General features: G+C 41.3%; 1 protein-coding gene and 1 long non-coding RNA gene across 3 annotated transcripts in view; one reads left to right on the forward strand and one right to left on the reverse strand.

Moving 5' to 3' along the window:
- LOC135938281 (uncharacterized) overlaps positions 1–21,728 on the forward strand; it is an 85,311-nt gene that overhangs the window by 11,795 nt on the left and 51,788 nt on the right. The window lies entirely within an intron of this gene.
- On the reverse strand, positions 16,995–18,242 carry LOC135940953 (uncharacterized). The gene is made up of 3 exons (XR_010574937.1): positions 17,983–18,242; positions 17,220–17,910; positions 16,995–17,146 (listed from the first exon to the last, which is right to left on the reverse strand). It is a non-coding gene; the product is annotated as an uncharacterized LOC135940953 (long non-coding RNA).

Raw genomic sequence — 21,728 nt, forward strand, 5'->3', positions numbered from 1 at the left:
TCGCTTTGAGTGTGCGGGGAGATGAAAGAGACGCAATAATGGGCCGTCCGTCCACTCATTATTCCCGCTGACGGGCACACTGACCAAAAACTGTGTCCAAAACGGCCGTGATCAAATTGCACGAGCGCAGCACTGGCTCTCAGAAATTCCACCCCTGGGCTTGCTCGTTTCCAGTATAATGAAGTTATTACATCCAGGCGCATTATTAATGACGCGTGTCTCTAAGGTTGCCACTAGCCTTGAAAGCTCAAAATTTAAGTTGAACACGCGAATCAAGTCTAAACGTATTAATTGTAAACTGGTAAGAAAAATCAACACTATTTTGGGTGACTGGTTCCTTATATCTCTTTAAGTATTATTTATGAATTAAATAGACTGGATCCGGTCGCCTGGCAACCTCTGCAGCCCTTGCAACACCTCCTGCTTTTATATGGAAAATAATAATCATAGTGTAATAACCGCGCCTTTTTGTGTCCAGCCTAGCTGGTGGGCCGTCGCTGCAAATTCTAATTTTGAAATTTTATAAGCCACGTACCAGAGAGCCTCTTGCTCTTTGAATAAAGCTCGCCATCACCGCAGTGTGAGCGCTTTTGGCCGACGAAAATAAAGCGCCTCGCCTCTACCGCGTTTAGTTACAGATGTTGTGGGGCCCATTCATTATTTGATTTTGTGACAGCTTGTGCGAGACTAACTCTGGCCGGTGGGCTTGAATTTCATAGAGATGAGCGGAACACCTGGGAGGCTTTTGCGTTAAATTACGTTTCAGCGACGCGTCGTCAGCAGTTCACTCTCGGATGGGTGGATGGATGAGAATGTACCAGCGTATGTGATAGTGAACGCCCTTAATGTGTTTGCCAGTGTACACCTTTGACAAGAAAAGCACAACGTAGTGTAACAACCGCAAACACGAGAGCTTGTCTGTGTTTGACAAGGAAAAAGGTGGAGTTTTAGGAAATGTTACTATTGTGTTAGAGTTACTCAAACCGGGTCAAAGAAAACTAAAAAAAATCTAAACACTGCAAACGACAAAGTGTTTTCTGTTCACATTCTCATGTTCGAGTTTAAAGCTAGGCCAGTCTGAATTTTGCTTTAAAGGTGGTTTTGCTGATAGAGCAAAACTGAGACGGAAAACAGCTCATTTGGCCCTATTTAACTTCAGCCGACCTATCTCAAGCAAAATAGAAGCAGGAAAGCTTTAATTTTTAAGCTTCGATCCCAACATATTTTTCGTTATTTCTCTAGTTCGTAACTGTAGAAAGCCCTTCTGCTCTGAAGGACAAACATAGTTATTTGGAACAGTTAAACAACAAAAGGAAATAGGCAGCTAAGAAGTACGGGCTGCCACTGAACCCGTTTCCACTGCCGGGTATTTTGCAGGGTAGGCAAAAGCAAGCTCTTGCCTACAAAGACTAATTTCTCTAATGCAATTACCCGCAGCAGACAGGAACTTTTGCGCGCACACAAAAAAAGGAGGCGAGCTTTCATTAGAGAGTAGAGAGAGGAAAGCCATTTTGCAGCAATGAAAATACACGTCGTTGTTCTGAAGAGAAGAACAGTTAGCCCTTTCGTCAAGTCAGAAGGGAAACAGCGGCCGAGGGAAAAACTCAAGGAGTCGCAGGCTGGCCGGCGGTCGACTTTCCTTTTCTTGCTGGAATTCGCAGAATAGATGAGGGGTATAAAGGGGCTAGTAAACAGCATCTCCGCAGGGCTGTTGACCACTCTATTGAAGGAGAAAAATGTTGACGTTTTAGGAACCAACTGTTGTTGTTGCGGCGCTAAATAAATACTCGTGTCGTCTGCGCCAACGTCTCGCACAGCAGGGAAAAACAGGATGCAGCTAATTTCGCCGGCCGCCCTAGCTGTAATTACTCTTAATTATTTATTAACGAGCATCCCTCCCAGACAGCAGAGCTTAGCTGCCAAGAAAACAATGAAGGAACTATATAGGAGCGCACGTTGGGTGCGGCTCTGTTTGGAGAGAAGAGAAACTCGAACATGGCTGACGTACGGCGGTGCAATTACTCGGCCGTTTGCGCGCTAGATAGCAGATGGACACTCACATCACGCGTTCAAACCTTCCATTAAGATTATTTGTTCAATCGGAATCCATTTGTTGAGAGCAATGTATAATTTAGAGAGCAGACTGCGTGCTCTCTCACCATCATTTTAGCCGAGCCGGCACACAGAGCATCGAAATTAACCTTTATTACACTGACCAGCTAACAAAGTTGCAGCACATGTTAGCATAAAATTTCTACCTGAACAACGGCATCGCAGTGTCCATTAACTCGGATCCGAATTCAATTAAACGCGAATTAAATTACGACCGACACAACAGACACGCCATGGTTTCATTAATTTCATCCAGACCGCGCTCGCTCCGTGCCTGTGTTGTGATAAATTGAAAAAGTTTGAAGACTAGCAAGAGAGCGAAATCCTCTTACATGCCGTGGCGGCTAAAACAATTGGGCACAAATAACGTGGCACCAACTTTCTGCTTAATTGAAATTAAGATGTGGCGCGTCGTCGGTCGAAATAATAATGGACCCCACACTCGAGCAAAGAAGTGAGAAACTTCCACTGAGTGCGCGGAAGGAACTACGAGTCTTGCTTCTCACGTCCCCGGCTCGAAAGGGTTGCACGCATGGAATAGCTAACGAGACAGCCGCCCTGTTTCGTCTTAACCAGATCTCATCGTTCGCTATCTATATCCATATCACTCTCTTCTCTTTGTCTCTTTGGGCGACCGACAAGACTATGTACATCTAGTATATGTACAGCATGTACACGGATGGAGACAGAGACTTCATTACATCGGATGAAGGAACTTCACTAACTCCGGCGCTATCCTCTTCCTCTCCTTGGCATGTGATTAAACTTTAATGCTGTGCGATTAATTGTGTATGCCGATCGCACAGTTCTTCGGATTGTTACGATTTGCAAACAATTTGCCCTTTTGATTCGAAATCAGGCGTTAGAGAGAAACCTTTGCGAACATCAATCGAGTTAAACATTTTTCATATGAATATCTCCCTGCTTTCGAGGATTTAAAATATTTCCAGAAAGCGATGAGCAGTGCAGGAAAGTCAGCAATTATTAAGTCACGCTCAAAGCATGAGTTTGGGTTAGTCGGGTTAAGTGCGTATAAATGTAATTTATCACACACTAAAGTTTAAAGTTGAGCTAATTAAGTTGAAACTCTCTGCTGCCCTTGGGAATACAAACCCTACTGAATTAGTCAAATTGATTCAACAAACATTGCGTAGTCTGTGGAATATACTTTTAAAGATAATATTTTAATAGACTCTAAGAATGCAATTATTCACTTCAAACAACTAAAATTCAACAGCAGTTCAGCAAACGGGTTACAAAATTTCATTGCTAGAGTTAACAAGCTCCATAAAATATATTTTAAGCTCGGGTAATTTCATGGAAGCGCGTAAGCGATGCGTAATTGAGTATGAAAGAAAAATGTCGCACGTTTCATCTCACAACGAAAAACAAAGTTGTAAAACAACATTGGCATGGGATAAAATTTAACGTGTCACTGGTTGGTTGGTTTGCTTGCTGGAGCAGCAAAGCCGTAAAAGCCAAGTGTTTGTGCAAAACTGCAATCAACGCTCTGCCACTGCGACTTCTCGGCTCAAACGTCGACAAACACGCAAGCAAGCAAGCGACATCATCACTGGCGAGGGAAGCAGCATTCTTCGCTTACTTTTGTTTTTCATTATTTCCAGCATCTAGCGTTGCTTCTGGCTTCTAGTAAGCACACATGCACGGGAGATCAGTGTTTGGGCTGTCATCGTGATATCGCGCGAGTGCTCTTATCTGCCTTTCTTGCGCCCAGCGGGCTCAATGGGCTCTTCTTTGCTAGCAGTCTGAACGCGTTAACTGATACTGAGGAATTTTGGTAATCTGATCCATCCAGGAATAAAACCCGATACTCGTGCGCACATAACTCTGTCTCGGTTCACTCAATGCTCTTCTTTTTGTTAGCCTTCTTTATAGCCTCGCCCGTCGAATTCAAGACGAGGCTGAGTTTAATCGTCGCTGGAATCTCGTGAGAATCAGTTGCTGCCTTTTAGCAAATTTTCTCGTGTTTCTCTTTCGCACTGAAGGCACGTTCGAACTGACAATGATGCACTGCAATTTATTGGAAGCCCATTTGACCATCCTTTTATTCTTGTGAAACGTCTCGATAATGAAAATTTAAAAAAAGGCACGAAACGTTTTTAGTTTGTATCTCGCTGTATTAAAAGTTTTGTTTCCCACAGAGCATATCCAAGAGGTTGCTTATACTGCTGGACTTTTTTAAGCTCTTACAAGCTCAGTACAAAGAAGATTAACAACTTAGCTAGGAGTTGCCCAGAGTAAAGAGACGGCAACATCTCTGTTTCAACACATTGTATTACCGTCTTTAATTCATTCTCCTTAACGTAAGGAGGAAAACAAACACATGTAGGAAATGCTCACGGGGTGAAATTATCTCGTTTGGAAAAGGAACAAATATTGACTTAACCAAACATCATGCTGGCGCCAGTTTCCTCGAGAATCAACCAATTAGCGAATGGTGCCTCGCGGAACAGAAATCACCACCCAATTGCAATACTCACGAAATCCGGCCGCGGAAAGTGGGCCGATTGAATAAACACGTGACTCGCGTATTGATTTGCGGCTGCGAACCATACATTGAGAGAGAGAGAGAGAGAGAGAGAGAGAGAGAGAGAGAGAGAGAGAGAGAGAGAGAAACACACACACAAAGCAAAGGGAAGGAAAAAGCGTAAGTTCATCGGCAGAGGAAAGCAGCCGTCTTTCCGGCGGCGGGCGGGCGGGCGTCTGCGAACTCGACCACATTTATACGAGTCATTCGCGTGCACCAAATTTTCCATAACTTGACGTCACGTTTACTTGTGACATGCGATCTTAGACGGAGACTATTTCTGGATAACCATTTATTCTGCGGAGGAAATTGTGTGAGACAGGCGAGCGCTTACGTGATTCTTTCTTCCCACCCGAGAAAAATATGTAGGTAGGCTTCCCAAATTGAATGTTCTTCACGTCAGCACTATGTCATTGAGCCGAAATGAAGACTCAATCAATCGCTTCTTAGCTCCGGCCCAATGGAGCTCACGCCATCAACGCGGGCGAGATATTTCAACTACCGCATTTTCATTTGCTTTATTCATAAAAAGTAGTTGTGTTGTTGCCGGGATGGCCTCTGGAGGCTGGCCTTGCGACCCGTGGCCGCGCCAGGAGGAAAGAAATGAATAGCTCTGGTTAAAGGCACAAGAGAGACTAACTTTATTCCGCGTGGAACATTACATGTAATAACTTACTCATACTTGGGATGTGACAATTCAGAAATAATTTTATCAAAAATTCACATTTGAAAATCAGATTTGGACCAGCAATGAAAATTAATAAACAGTGAAATTGCGATGCAAAAAAGGTTTCAAGCACGTGATTGTGTAGTTATGCAACGTGCTGGTCACGTGCGCGCGGCAAGAAGCCTATTTGCCAAACTTGCTCAAAATTTCCGGATTGTAATTTTAACGAGCAGTCATTTTCAAGACGGCTTCACGTTCGCAAATTGCAGATAGCGCTGACGCCTAACGGAGCGGAATAAAGCGAGCACGGCGTGCAGTTTACTCAGCCGGCATCCATAAAACTCCCATTAGGGTGGGACAATAAAAACGACGTAAAATTCGCAGTTCCAGGGAACATGCAGCAGAGCAGTCGTTCTTTCTCCCTCCTGAAACGGACTGGGCACCGTCATTATAAAATTATCTTCATATCTTAAAAAAAGATTAGTTTAAAAACAGCGCGGCGCGCTCGTTAAAAAGTATTATCAGACTGCTTGTATAATCAAAAGAGCAGACGAGGAAATTTGTGGGAACCCTCCGAGCGGAAAATACTGCAAAAATCTCTTTAGCGCTCTTCTTGCTCTGCTGCCAGCCAGTAAGGTTGAATGGTGAAATCTATTTCTCCATAGCGCTTTCAATTAAAATTCCAATTATCGATGAGTACACACGTTTAGAGCCACCGTGTGTTTCCCAACTATTATTCAGCTCTGTGCAAACACGATTCTGAGGGGAGGTGGAACCATCAATAACAACGTGCCCGATATTGGAAATAAATTCAAAGAGAGCGCATACTAGAGATCATCTGTCAATTGCACACGACGACCCCGTCGCTTTAGAATAAAATAACCTACTTCTCCCGACGACACAAGAATCGACGAGAGATGCGCTGAGCTGATTATGTAAACTCGGTGAAATATCACACGGGCTCCATCGATAACAGGACATTTAGATAGAAAAGATCACGACGTGCCATATGCCGTCCCAAAGGACGAGAAGCTTTTATCCCTCAGAGTAATCGATTGATAATTATACTGCATGCTCTACAACTAATTGAAGAGCTTTAGAAGAGCGGAAAACTCAATGCCATGCTCCAGTTCTAACCAAATAGGCATTGATATAATTCCAATTAAAGCCAATCATTAGGTTGAAACTAGGTCAATTTAATCCTGGTTCGGTTTTCAGCTAATTTGAAAGCATACACCATGCGTGCGCTTCAAACGTTATCGCAATAGCGTGTAGATTTCTCTGGCTAAAAATGCGTTAAGATGAAGCAATTTAAATTAAGAAGAAACCTCATAAACTGGAAAGCTCGTTTAAAATGGAAGGAGCACTTTGCTTGAGACCCTTTAATACATATTTATGCGCGGCCGGTGCCTGCTGGAGAAATGCCCAAGTCTCCTCTCCCACTCGTGGTAATTTATAATGAAGCCTCGCGTGACTATAAACGCGCGCTCTCGCAAAGTAAATCTGCCCACTCTCTTTTATAAACCCGCAACACGAAGCACCTGCGGATAAACTCAATCTGCATTCGCTTCTCCACCGCCACTGTCACGATTCAATTCCACCCTCCGCGCGCAATTATCCTGCACGACGCTTCGCCCGCTAAATTACAGCCCACGTGTCTGCATGTATGTGTTCCGAGGGCAATTGGAGCAATTTTCTTCACAGAAAAGAATTTGAATCCACAGGACGCGAAAAGCGAACTGCGCGCGCAAGCGGTGATTACTTTAATTGCGCCCTTCCATCGTAATTGCATATCTCGGCGGCCCTTTTGGCCTAATTGTAGAATTTTTGAGCTCGCACGAGTGCTCTTTAATGGCGTAGCTCACATCCTGCCAAATTAATTCGTTCTCATGCTTTTGCGGCGGAGAGCCAGAAATGGGCATTGTTGAAATTCGCCTGGCCACCTGCTTCTCTGAAATTATGTTTCATTTTGGAAATGAAATCTCTGTGAAAGCGTGTAATAAAAAATTCACAACGCTTTCCGGCTGTAAATGAGCTTTTTTATAGTTCATCCTGCAAACATTTTCGGCTAGCAAAATATTGTTTCTCTTTAAAAAATTCAATACTGACGTCAAATCAAACTAGACAAGACAAACATCAATACAGAGATTTTTCTGCCGTTAAAAGCATCACAAATTTCAACTTAATATAGCTTCCAATTAAGGTTGACGCTGCCACGGAGGTCATGACATTTCACTTTTGTTAACAGGTGAAGTTAAATAAATCGTTTTTCGTCTATTTACAAACTGTAACAATGCATGGAATGGAAAAATTGAAAGAACGATACAAAATTAATAAGTATAAGTAATAAATATATATATATATATATATATATATATATATATATATATATATATATATATATATATATATATATATATATATATATATCAGCAGTCTCAGAAAGATAATTAAAATCAGATTTTTAAACTGTCTTGTATGGAAACAAGAAACAAATTCTTCGTATTTCGTTGTAGAAAAAACACGATTAAAAAGTTTCCTTTTGAAGCGTACAAAAATTTATAAACATAATACTTTTTGGAAAAAAATCGGCTGGCGCTTTACGTACAACTTGCCATTCTGCAAAAGTTTTCCTCTGAGGAGTTGGAAGTAATTTTTTCGTAACTTCTTGCAAAACCATACCGGCGAAAAGTTTCTCCCTTTGCAGATGGCTTAAAAGTAATCAAGTAAGCTCGGCATTCGCAAGTACGGCACTGCTGGCCCGTGAACTCTCGCAAACACACGCACGCATTTTCAATTCTGCAGAATTGTGCGCACACCAAGTTGCGAGCCCCTCGAGCGCGGCTCTCCGCCGTCGTGTGCGCGCCTAATCCCTTAGTGCGTGTTAACAATTTGAGAGGCTGCCAGTGTTTACATCATTGGTGAAGCCGTCAGAAGTGTTTGTGCTCTCAGTTGGGTGCGTTTGCTCAAATTTAGCGGCGCAACCGCAGGCGGGGCGCGCTGCTCACTCTGACGGTACATCAAAGTTGCGGCCGATCATATCATTATAATGATCACACACACACTCACTCATCTGAACGTGGAAAGGCATGAATTCGGTAAAGGAAGCAGCGAGCAACCCACTCAAGGGGCTATTCACAGAATTGCGACACTCGCAAGCTTGTTGGGAATTTCGGTATTTGCCCAAACTTGTGTTCTGGCCTGGAGCTTTTGCTTGTTCAATGATAATGGAAGGGTGAAATTGGACGTGTTCCCCTGGGGAAGCAGAAACTATATAGCGTAGCAATCAATTATAATTGTGCTAGTATTGTGTGGATTGTATGTGCTGTGTCTTATAAATAGTTTATAGGTTATGTTTGAGCACTTAGTCTAAAATGCATAGACTTGATATTTTTCATTTCTTTTCAAATCGATACGAGTAAAATGATATAGTTAGTCTTCAACAGTAAATTGAAAGAGGTAAACCTGTTTTGTTGTTTTTGTTTGGTTGATTAAGTAAATTTTGACTTCAACTATTACACACTCTAGAGACTGAACATAAACATTTGCTATAGCAAATTTATCTAGTCCTATGGATAATCAATACTCGGCATCAACATCATCCGAAGCAATGTTTACTGTTTTCAAAGTGACTCAAAGGCACACCATAACTATGAAAAGAGACTTAATCTACACTAATTAAGTTTGAAACCGAAGAAGCTGATGGAAGTCATCGCAGCCCCCAAAGGAAAAGCAAAATGTTGAACGTCCAGCCGAGTGGTCTTTTGACCGAAGCACATGGTCCCTTGGTTAGTTTGAATAGGCAAATGTAATCAGACCAAGAACCAGAACATTTGCGGCCGCAATTGAGTCATTCGAATTCATTTGGGTAATCATGTTTTACGCCCTGCCCGGCGAACGCAGCAAAAGCCTGCACCGTCGCACGAGTGTTCTATTTTCATTTTTAATACGCGAGCCCTAGTCTGTGCCTATAGCTGTCCGCGCAGAACCAGAGGCGGGCAACCGCTTTGCTCTGATGGTTCCGAACAATTTATTTTTACGCCCTGCAAACGCCTCCAGATGAGACGGTTTTCCTCTGTGGAAATTGCGGCCCCCCTTGCATCGCGCAGCAAATGGCCCTGAATAATGGATGTAATTGTGAAAGATGCGCAAACGGCCTGTTCTTTCATGGCTTGTTTTCTTTTTGTTTTCCTAAGATAAAGGATGGAAATTCATCCGAACAGAACTTATTTTGCTAGCTCTCGGAATGAGCTCGCGTGAGACTGTTTTCTCGTATCTATTCTCTTAAAATTTTAACCATTTTGTTTAAACCATATACTCTTGTTTGTGAAACAGGAATACCCCCACTTTTATCTTTATTTTTTAACTGCAAATGCTGCAAGAAACTTACATGAATTTTAGATTGGCCTTTGAACTTTTCCTCTATTCAAGAGCTATTTTGTGTACATTCATAATTTGGGTCAACGCCATGAAGTTGAGCTATTTGGCAAATTAAATAAGAAGCAAAACAAAATGTTTTCCACCTTTCTTCCATGGCAATGTAAAGTATTTTCAACTTTGAAAACAACATTGCTGGCACGAAATATCCATTTCAATTAGTGCGCATTGTTTGATGTAATCATCGCTCGCCATTCTTAAGTTCCATCAAGCCGGTGATTCACACTCGTTCCCTTTTCCGAGTACCGACAGTCCGCGTGTGCAATTCTATTTTATCGCGTGAGTTTGCCCGACAAGACCGTGGAACGCCGCTCGATCGAGCAGCCACAAAGACATTAATACAATGTGCCGGTGGCAAGCATTAAATTATTCCATTTTATAGCTAGAAAACACGCCACCGGCTGCCCCTTTATTCTTCGCTTCTTTCTTCTCTTCCTTTCTCGCGGCGCGGGCAGCAAAATTCTCGTACCTGCCGCGCTCGCTCGGTACGTGCACACGTGAAATTGTTGTTGGCTCCGATTCGGCGGAGAACGATGAGCCAGCAGCCAGCCCTCCAGGGACGATGGGCCGGCTGCTCATACCTACCCTTGGGGTCACGCGAACGCCGCCGGTTCCCCGCGGCTGCGGGTGGTAATGAATTGCCCTTCCTTATCAAATGGCAGTGATTACCACAGCCAATCGCGTGCTCATTGGCTCCACTCGCAGTCTTATCGCGCCTTTTAGATGGGGAATCAGTGGAAAACAGCTTTGCGCCACTGATTTCTGTGTATTTAATTTCGGAAAACAAGTAAGTGCACAAGTTCATAATTCAAGTCACCGCTGGTGCAATCAGTACGTTACAGCGTAATGAGGAAATAATAAGGCTGAAAATCGACTCCGTTTATATGGAAGCTTTTAGTGGTTCATTATAACATGCTATACTCGCTCGTTTAAACAAGCCGAATAAATTTGACCTAGCAGGCAGACTAAAAAATCACAGCAATTATAATTGAGTACACTTTAATCATGATTGGAAATGTAAACATTGAAAAAATGAAGGATGAAGAGTGGCTTGAGAGACTTTCTTCCATTTATTTGGATTCTACAACAGGAAATTAAAATTCGAGAATCGAATCAATATCGTAACATAATTAAATATATATTTACCAAGGTTTCAAGCTTCTTCTGAGGACAAAGTGCTTCTGCTAACCTTAAATTATTCAAGCAGTCGGTATTATTACTTAGCCTGGTAAGCGTAATTTTTACCCCAACCGTTTAGAAAAATATCTATTTTGGAGACATGATACAACAAATATTAATCTGATTGAGTAGACTTGAGAAAAACGAACGGATCGGTCTTTTTACTTATCTTGCCGAACAAGGTACAGCGAAGCATTTTCCTTCCTTCTCCGCAGGCAATAAAGCGAGAAATAACGTCCGCCGGCCGGCGTCGGACCAAAAAAGTGTTATTTGCGCGAGTACGTTGAGAGTCCGGCGCAAAACTTTCAAATCAATTTCACTACACACAGAGCTGCTGCTGGAAGAGGAAAATAAAAAAGAGTCGGGAGAAAAATTGCTCGTCTGATTCGAGCGGACATCACCAAGTAGGACAAGATGGGATCATCGTAACAGCCTCTTCCGTCTGTACAATAATGGTGCCTGCAGCTTATGCCACAGGAGCAGAAAGAGAGGGTCAGGCGGCGTTGAATTGAGTTACCGCCGCCGAGGGGTGTCATCCCCAATCAAATTATCTCGCCCTTGGCCGTCGCCCTCGCGAAAATAACCAGGAGTTGGCCAATTTTTCCGGCAGCTTCGAATTCGCTCTCGTGAAAGTGGAAAGGGGACGAGTCCGCCGAGGCAGGAACTTATTATTCGCTCAAATATTTCTGCAACGGAATCCCAACAAATAATGGCCCAGCTATTTCCAATTAACCGGATAGGGCGATCACCGGACACAAAAAAATTACATTGAAAATTTATTAACCACTGTTTTTAAACCATTGGATATTGGAACAACATAGTAGCCAAGGTATAACATAATTTTGAAACAGCTGCAATATGTTGTAATAGGTCGGCAAGAGCAGGTCAAACCACCGGCGTTTTATCATAATACGCCTGGCGTAAATAACCCACTTTTAATAAAAGCTCGCCAGGCTGACTAAACAGCAGTGTAACCCAAACAGCTTGCCAGCCCGCCAAGTCGAGTTCAAATTGTAATTTGCGAGCACACACAAGGCAGTAAATTTCTTTACAGTCCATAAATTGCACCTGCAACGGAACGTCGCATGCGCGTTCTCGCGCCGTCCTATTACATGCATATTTTATATATAATAGAGCAAAAGTTGAACCTGCTGCGCGTTGAAATTATGGACTAGCCTCGCTGGCTGCTGCTGGATTTATGTGTTATTAACCGCTTAATAATCGCGGCAAATTAATTCAAAAAATGTCACCGCTCGCAGTGCATACACCAATGAATGAATTACAACCTTAATTAGTCGCAACTTCATTTGCAATGCTTACACAACCAGTCCGGTTTGACGTAACATAAATGGGACCAGGCTTGTTTCAATTAATCTCGGGCACTAATTATATCTCATAAATTAAAGATGACGGCATACATTTTGATTCAATTCTGCCAGCAGTCTCTCTGTACGTTGACTTGGATCGCAGCTGAGAAAAACTTTAGCTCTTTTAGAGGGAAAGAATATACAGAGCGCTTTCATACACGAACTTATGATCTCGCTTATTCTAAAACAAACACTTCAAAGGCGCGGTTTAAGTAAAAGCGGAGCCCCTTTTGACTGAAACTGCATGCAAATTCGGGACAAAGGGCGCGGCAGTCTTTTATGCGGGGAAAGCGTTGCGCGAGAATGTTTGCAGCCGCCGAATTCCGAGAGAGCCGGAGAGAAAGCCGGGTGGAGGCAAAATATTATTTCAAAAACGACGGGGGTGAAAGTTAAGTGGCGCGGATGCCGGTGTCGCAGGAGTGACTGCTCAGGCATTTGTTCGAAAAACTGGAAACTGCGAAAAGGTCTCGAAAGCCACGGCGCCTTAATTGGAGTAAACGTTAATTTGATTAAAAGGCGAGCACGCACTGGGAGTGCGAAATCTTTTGTGACACCATCTCCGGATAAAGAGATTTCTTTTGACACCGCGCTTTCAACACATCCCCAGTTGAGTATCAGGCTTGATGAAAATTGAAGTCAGACTGCCTGCCTGCCGTCAGCAGTTCCTTCCTGCTGCCTCCCCCGAGTAATTGCTGCTGCTACTAAAAGAACCGACTTTACAGCTATAAGAAGCTCGTTGTCGCTTTTCTTCGTGAAACCCTTAAAACCCGTCCTCTTGCCAGGATGAGGAAGAGAGGAAAAACGAGTGGACGCGCCGCTGTTTGACCAGCTGTGTACTGGCAGAAATCGGCTTTTTCGTTCCAGCAGCCAAGTCTGATGGAAACAACGGACTTAGTGTTCCCTGCCTCGCCAGTAAAGCAAGAAGGGAACTCATTTTAAAATATCTCGTTAAAAGAAATGTGTTAGTTGATTGTAAAAAATGAGGGTCCAGAGCGCAACAAGCCTCTCCAATTGCGTGTGCAAGTACCCGGTCTAATTACTTCCAGGCTCATAACTTTTCATTACCAACCCTCGGTGCACGGCGACGAAATTTGTGAGCGGCTGCCGAGTTGCCTCTTTTTACCGTCCAATTAATATTTTACGGTCAGCATAGTCGTCAAATTGGAGTAAACGTGACGGACGGCGAAATAAGAAAAAAGACAGGTTGCAATAAAACACCGCCTCATCTGCCCCCCATAAATGAAGGGTTACCGAGGTCAATGGTATACGCACATGCTTTGCAAAAATATGCCGTTTTGTCTCATGTAACGACGTTTGAAATAAAAACGCCAGAGGCGGCAGCTCTCTCGTTACAATTTCGCCCCCTTTTTAGCTCAGTGCAGCACAAAGTGTATGTGTTTTATACCGTTCGGAAAATGTGACTCTCTTTTCGTTTCCCTGCTTGGCGCATGCAAATAGCGCTCCGGAACTCTTTGCTTTCTGCAGCCCTGTGTGCAAATTGCTGTTCTGCAATGAGACGTGAAATCGTCGGCATTTCTCATTCCACTTCTTGCTCGTCCTGCACAGCGCAGAATAACTTTTGCGGAATGAAACGAATGCAATTTCGCATATTGCATTACGGCCGCGCGACCAGTCGTGCGCACAAAAAAACGTGCATGGTTCTATGTATTGTTCACATTTGCTGAACGCTGGCATTATGGAGATACAGAGAAGGTGGGATGAAATTTTTATGCATACGATCATGCCAAATACTCTTCGAACGAGGTGCTTGCGCAAAATGGAGTTTCCTAGCATACAAAGTTGGACATTATAATGAATTTGAAATGGATTGCTGCAATTCTCTGTGGTGATGCCTTGAAATAGTTGAAATTCTCCCGCAACGTAGATTATCCACTCCGTAAAGAAGTATCCCTAGACTTAATGGAAACAGGCAATATGGCTCTGACCCTTTTTTAGAATTTTAGTAGAATATTTTTTCAAAATAAACTTTTTAACTGTTTATTTCCCCGTCAGAATAATACTTTCAAACTTTAAGTAGCAATATATATGTGCTAACCATTTATGGCAATGATCTGTATATTAATTACCATTTTTAGAATTCAATAATTTTATACTATGGAAATTAGCCTATTGTGTGGCGAGTTATTAGAATAAAAATTAAATTTTGCTAATAGTTCAATCATGAGTTTCAGCGAGTTGATCGATAAGAATACAAAAATTCCTTTCTCCTTACATGATTTGCTGTGTTTTCAATTTTATATATTTAAGGGCTTTTTGGAAAAATAAACCGAATCGAGTTGAATTGGAATCTAAATATTGAAGCTGCTGGTTATAGATTAAATATCTCTGAGACTTCAATGTGAAATCCTTAATGGGTATTCACTAAAGGACATGAATTCAAAGGACGTATTTTTAGACAAACGCCATCACAGTGCAAGGTTCTTTTTCCTTTAATTAACACGACCAGAAAGTCAGTCCTGGTGAACTGTATTTTGCTCTTGGCGTGTCAGCGGAGCAATTAAAGTGTCGTTAGACTTGTTTTTGCTCCCGGTAGAGCATACGCGCGCCAACCACTCTCATGCAAACACCGCGTGCAGCGAGATATAAAAAACGTAAAAAGCTGCAGCAAGAGTGAGTCGATTTTACGAGACGGCCCTTCTGTTTTACTGCTTTTCAGCCCAAATTAGCATTTAATTAACTTGCACATAGTGCGCGCATCAGCCGAAAAAAGTATAGCTTTTTTAAGCATGCTAACTTTGCGTTGACTATGTGTGTGCAAGTGACGCCTTGCATCCTCATTTTCAGAAGATAACGGATTTTCCCACGTGACGCCCGCCGAGTTTATCTTGGCGCGATGATGATGACAGAAAAAAATCAGCATCCCTAAAAGTGGAAAAATATTTATACATTTTTAATTTCCCTCTCATGATTACTGAATTTTCTAATTAAAAAAATCACAATTGAAGTATTGTACACAGTTTTACGTTGTCAAATAAATTATAACGTTAACGGATGAAAATGGGCAACAAGGCTAGCAAAAGACTAATAGAACACACTGAAGTTATCGCGATGCGCCCGTAACGAGTTAAATATTTTTGCTTTAATTGTTTCACCAAAATATTCTGCCACGAAATGTAGCTTGTTTTGCAACCTTATAGAGTCGTGGCCGCGGAAAAAACAGCTATGAGTTCTTTTGCTGATTTTCGGTTTATTGAGAGTTAAGAAAAGGAAATTTGGATTAGCCTGTTTAAGTAACATTACTTATTTATTAAAACCACCAATTAATTACACTTGTCACATGTTATGTGGGGAGTATAGTACTTTAAATAGCTGTGATGGAACATTATTTTTTGAAAACTGGTGCAAAAATAGAAACAAAAAACCTACATTGATCATATTTGACACAAACTCGGAATATTGTACTGCATTAATAATCAAGATAATTTAAAACTCACTATCTGTAGCCAACAATTTGTTAAATCACTCAGGTTACCAAACACCTTTTTTTATTAACATTCTTGGTAGATGCCAATGAAGGCAAGAACACGCGAGTTTGTCATAATTGTCAGAAGGTTTTTAATGCAGCTTCCTCGGTGTGAAGCGCGAGCTATTTATATTTTATATTTCTCTTTAAAAAAAACTGTCTAAACAAACTCTAATTGAAACTCATGTTCCCATTCTAGATCATGAATTAGGGCTGTAGCTAGTAGCAGTAGACGAAACTAGTAAAACATGACCTTTTCTATATAAATATGGAAATCAGCTCTCTTTACTCTGAAGGAATCTGCGTTTAATTTCTTCTGACAATTTTTTAAACATGTGATATGTAAATACTTATTACAATATTTTATGACAATGTTTACTATTAATAGAAAATGCATAGTTATCATGATTACGGCGCCAGTTGGAGATGAAACATGTCCATAACAATAAGAGTCTCAAAACTGAAACCAGCGAGGACCAGTCCGTTTATATCTTCATACTTTTTTTCAGTTTAGTGGCCAAATCAATTAAAATGGATATGGTGTGTACAATTCTAATTCCATATTTTTCGTTTGTGATGTTGTTGGGCGCACATGTTTCTTTGCCAACGGTTTCAATTTGTTCAAATTGAGAAACTATCCTATAGATATCCTCGATTATAAGTGGAAATGATGAAAAAATAAAATACAAATTATGTCTATGGTTTCTGTCTCAAGCAATCCTTGAAAGCTTTCCAGGAGGGACTTTGAGTGATACTGTTAGATTTCAAACACAATAAAAACAGAAAAAGTCCTCGAAAACTTACAATAGTTAAAAGAACTGGGTTCAGGGTGTGATACTGTAAAATAATTGCCACCATAACAAGAGCAAAGTCACCACCCATTAAAATGAACAACTTAATGAATACTAATAGAAACTGCTTGACGTCATTGTCCGAAGACTGAATTCTGCTTTCGCTGGTTTGCAAGTTCCTCATGCCCTCCAATATAGCTTTAAATACATTGAAGCTGGTCGATACAAGCAAACCTACGTTGATCAAAACTGTTGCTCCTATGACGTAAAGAAAAACGCGTACAGTGTCTTCAAATGATTGATCTGAAAAATAAATTAGACTTCAATCATTGAGTAAAATTTAGTCAGAAATAAACGCACGCCATGAAAAAATCAGCATAAAAATATAAATCTGACGTTTTACCTAGAACATTTAACCTTGTGGCTCTTTCGGCTTCCGACGTTAATACCAGTGAGAGAAAATTCCACAAAATGCAGGAGGCATATGCCACTACTGGACTTCCCCATGCGAAGGCAGATGCTTGCCAAAATTTAATGCTGCATCTTTTTGGCTTGAATGACCTTGTGAAAACAGAGAAAAAATATTTTTCATAATTACTTTTGAATTTAAGTGTTGAAAGGAAATAATATCCACCTGAAAGTAGTGTAAATATCGAAACACATCACAGTTAACCATAAAAATGATGAAAGCAAAGCACACGGTGAAATAAGTTCTGTGAAAATTTTAAATTATTAGTTTGACTGGCCGTTGCTATCTTAACTCTTTACTTGTGAGGAACATAAATTCTTCCGACAATTCGTAAAGAAAATCGAAAATAGAGGTCAGGAAGAGAACGAAGTAGCTTGATGTGTAGCCACAAATTGCCTGGGTGTGCAATGTTTTTGTTTCAGGTAAAAATTGATATGCTAAAAACGCTAGGACTGTGAAAAACATGTTTGTAATGAAAAAAACATCGACCCAAATATCTTTATTTTCATTTCGGAAGTCATAGCATTCATATGCAGTCAATTGAAGTTCCTCCTGGAAAATATTGCAAAATATAAAAGCTGTACTCCTGCTCATCTCAAATTCTGGGGCACTACCGTGAAATCAACACAGTAAAATTCAGGATGGATTGATACATTGGTTTCATCATCGTAGATTATCACTAAGGTACCATTAGATGAAAATTCGTAGGAATTATTAGCTTCTGGTCCAACAAGAGCTGTCTTGTCGAGACAAAATGCATCATAAACAACATTGAAATGATCCGTAAGGCCAACTGATGTAGAGTTAATGCCATCCCAAATCTCGATTAATAGTGTTTCGTTTCTTGGGGCCTTAGCTGAAAGAAAAGGTACAGAAAAAGTGGAAATTTTCATTGATGAGCTAAATAAAAAATAAACGAAAAACTTACCACATGTCCTTATACAAGGTCCAGGCATCAGGCACGGACAGATCCACCACCAGTTGTATTCGTACCAGAATGTGCCGTTTTTGTAAATTCTTCCGTCAGAAGTGAGCAGATCTCCGTATTCGGTCACCGTCCCGTTAAGCACACTGTTTTTGAATTCTTCCTCACATTCAATCTTACCATGAGAGAAAGCCATACTCAAGGTTACCAGGAATCCTAAAAGAAAAGTTTGGGAAGAAATTTTCACGAGCATGATAGCGGTGCTTTTGTCAACATTGTCCGACTGCAACTGTTTCTGTGGCTCCTTTGACAGCGCAATTGTGTCCAAGCTAATGCAGCACCACCCAATCTCTGGAGAATTTTACATGTGCGCATTATCATACTTAAACAATATTGTTATGTTCCAGTTGTAAAGATGTTTTCTGAATTCGCATAATTTAGTTTTTAATTAGTCATGCAAATTAAAAAAACTGGACAACGCCTTAACATAATGATTCCACCTGAAATTCAGTTTAACATTAAAGTTTTGGGAATTAAAATTATGCATCACTAATTATTCAATAGCGCAATATAGAATTGCAAATGAAGCATAACTGACAAATTAGGTACGAATTAAAATAATTAGTTATCTGATGTTAATGTGAAACGGACGTAAATATCAGAAATTGATTTAAATTTCTTGTTTATTGCATTCATTCGATTTCGCGCAAAATGTATACTATTTTATGAATACAAAAATATATCAATTATTGAATATATTATTATTTTTTGTTTTGTTTCAGGTATGTAGCATTGGCTATGAACATCAGTATACGCCAGCGCACGCAGTGAGTAGAAAACACAGCAATGAATAGAAGAGACTGAAGATATTGTCAAACGAGAAGTGTTCTCCAACACAAAATGACTCCATTAGTGACTATCTCTGAAACCGCTGCCAGAAATCGATGGAATGGGGGGCACTTCGCAATGAGATTTCTGGGAAAACTGGCGCTGTCCCTCTTAGGAATGGTGGTTTTCCTTTTCAACTCGGGCCCATCTGATCTGCATTGAATGGCAAATTCATACAGGGCCCCCAATAAATGCGCATATAAATGGCCGGCATCACGGGCAGAGGGGATAAATTGGAAAAAAGTTGCGAGCGGGTGGGAAGTGGGAAGCGGCGAGAGGGAAATTCCGCGCTCTAGTTTCGCCCGAGCGGATTGATTGTGATGCAATGAACGACGTAGACGACCCCGTCGAGAGGTCAGCGCCCATTTATTTTTGCGGCAGACAGCGTTCGCGAAGAGATATGAAGAGGGTCCAGTCAGCCAGCACCCGACTGGCTTTTTAGCCGCGTGAAAAATGCTCCACCTCTGCTCGCTTTTTATTGATTTGCCCGCCGGATTTATGAATCAACCCAGCGCGCCGTAAAAATTATTCAGCGCTGGTTGACAGTGTAAAATTTTATATATCAGCTGCGCTGTCGATTCGTTTGTGTCGCCGACAGCCTTTTTGGCAGCGATAAATTCAATTACACCGAGTCGATAGCCCATCACTCGCGGTTATTGATATTCGCGAAATGGGAAAACGACTGCAAACTCACCGCATCCTGTCAGATCAACACTCTACAAAATTATTGTGGTTTGGAGTTTTTCGCCCCCGATGAAAGGAAAAAGAGCCAAAATTTCCTCGCCGGCTAGTTTATTGGATTCCTGGAAGTATAACTCTCGCCGCAGGACATTTTATTAAACTGATATTAAATATTTCATTGGTTTCGACTTGTTTTAAATGTTCAGCAACAGCGATGAATATATCTTAACGCCTTCACCACATTAAAACGTTTTTATCTGCAAAAAGCATGCCTTTTGTACCCACTGCTTGAAAGCCATTCAGTGATCGATTACTGGTGATTTTAATTTCAGATGCTCTCCTTTTAACGGAATCCAACTCTCAGAAATATGCTCTCAATATAAAAAATTTATTTTACGGGTCTGTTCAAGCTTTTGACCCTTTAGGGGAGCAAGATTATTTTTCGTGCCTACCGAGGCCCGAGGTAATTAGTGTCAAACACAATTAATCCAAAAGCAGGGGCTATTCACGGCCGCCCACGAGCAGCTTTAATCCTTTTAGTCTGAGGCAGAGTGATCAAACGAATGGTTTTTATTCAAACTTGCGCGTCCGCGCTCCCAACAGCAGCACAGCACCGCACGCGCCGACGACTGACTGATGTACTTTGCCAACAGAATTAATTACGCGGCTTCGCACGTTAAATATTTTCCGTTTGCCCTTTTTGTCCCTGGTATGAGCGCACTGCAAGCGATTCGTTTTGTGTCCTGCGGGGGTAAACAAGCCAAAATTCATTACCCACCGGATCATTTTTACAGCACGCGGCATGATTCGCGCGTGTTTTCGTGTGTCAGCGAACTGTTCCCCAGGTTCGTTTTTATCTCCCTCGAAAAATGATTTTAACAGGACTTTTGATTATTCTATTCCACGAACAAGCGATATGAATTTCGGCCGATTTGGCCGCTCAGTTTCCGTTTTGGCACGTTGAGTTCAGTGTTAATAAAAGTATTTAAAAATGATTTTCGGCTAATCGCTATATAGTACATATAAAAACAATGCTCGCAGCGTCAACTCTCACTGAAATAATATTATAAAAAGTTTAATTTCATTTAAAATATTCTCTAAAACAGTCATGATATTAATTGATTCTTTTGGCATCACAGACATTTGACGATACCAAGAAGTGCAGATTTTAAATGTGTTGATCTATCTCTTTTGATTGTGAGCAACTTGCGGAAACTCATGTTATCGCATCCGCATTGGGTTCATTTATTAAAATGTGAGAGAATTGTCCCATGAATTGATTCACGCATGCTGGAAAGGTGCAAGCTTACATATCCAGCCTGCACTTTGTAAAAAGTTTTTGCATATTGCATCATCTCTTTGATAAAATGCACAACAAACAAAATAAGTGATACATAATATTTATTTATTTTTATTTAAGAAATATGGACTAGACAAGTCCAATCAATTCCAAAGAATCATCGAGTGGTGCATCTTGGCTGCACAGATCAGCTATTCGTTGACATTTTGTGCTGATCTTCATCGAACACAACTGATTCGATTCATGCTTTTTGGTACTATTCAGTTCGCTGAGCTAATATAGGTACTCATCGTCCAAATATTTTATCAATCTTAATAATTACATCTCGGTCAAAAAGGAGTCACATCTGTATGAAATGCAATTCATAGCGTTGGTTTGTGAACATTTGCGTAAAATAATTTGCCCAAAACAAATAATTCCTCTGCGTTCTGAAAAAAACTGTCGTGCTTGTAGTAAATAACCTCTGACATTAACAGAGAGCCATGGAGCCACAAATTTCGGGAAATTTGCATACAAGCGAGCATAGGCCTCAACATGTCATGCAACATGACAGCCGGCGGGTGCCGGCGCCGGCAACATCACACGCTCCCCGCCCGCTCTTTGTCACGCCAAATGCTATCGCCCGGCCTGATTAATTTAATTTGCACCCGACTGAGAACGTACACCCAGCAGCAGTCAGGGCATCATATTATACTGTGTGTCGTTGGTGGCCCTGGTGGCTGCTGGATACAGTAGACGGACGAACGTGTGGCTGCTGTGAATTTGTCCGCGAGACGCGCGCGCGTTTTGTGTTTCAAATAACAGCTACTCGTAATCATACTATGATGTACATTAAATAAATATGACGCGTCCATTCGTTCCCGTGCGTTAATTAGCTCCG

The sequence above is a fragment of the Cloeon dipterum genome, chromosome 3 (genome assembly GCF_949628265.1).
Source record: "Cloeon dipterum chromosome 3, ieCloDipt1.1, whole genome shotgun sequence".
Lineage (NCBI taxonomy): Eukaryota > Metazoa > Arthropoda > Insecta > Ephemeroptera > Baetidae > Cloeon > Cloeon dipterum.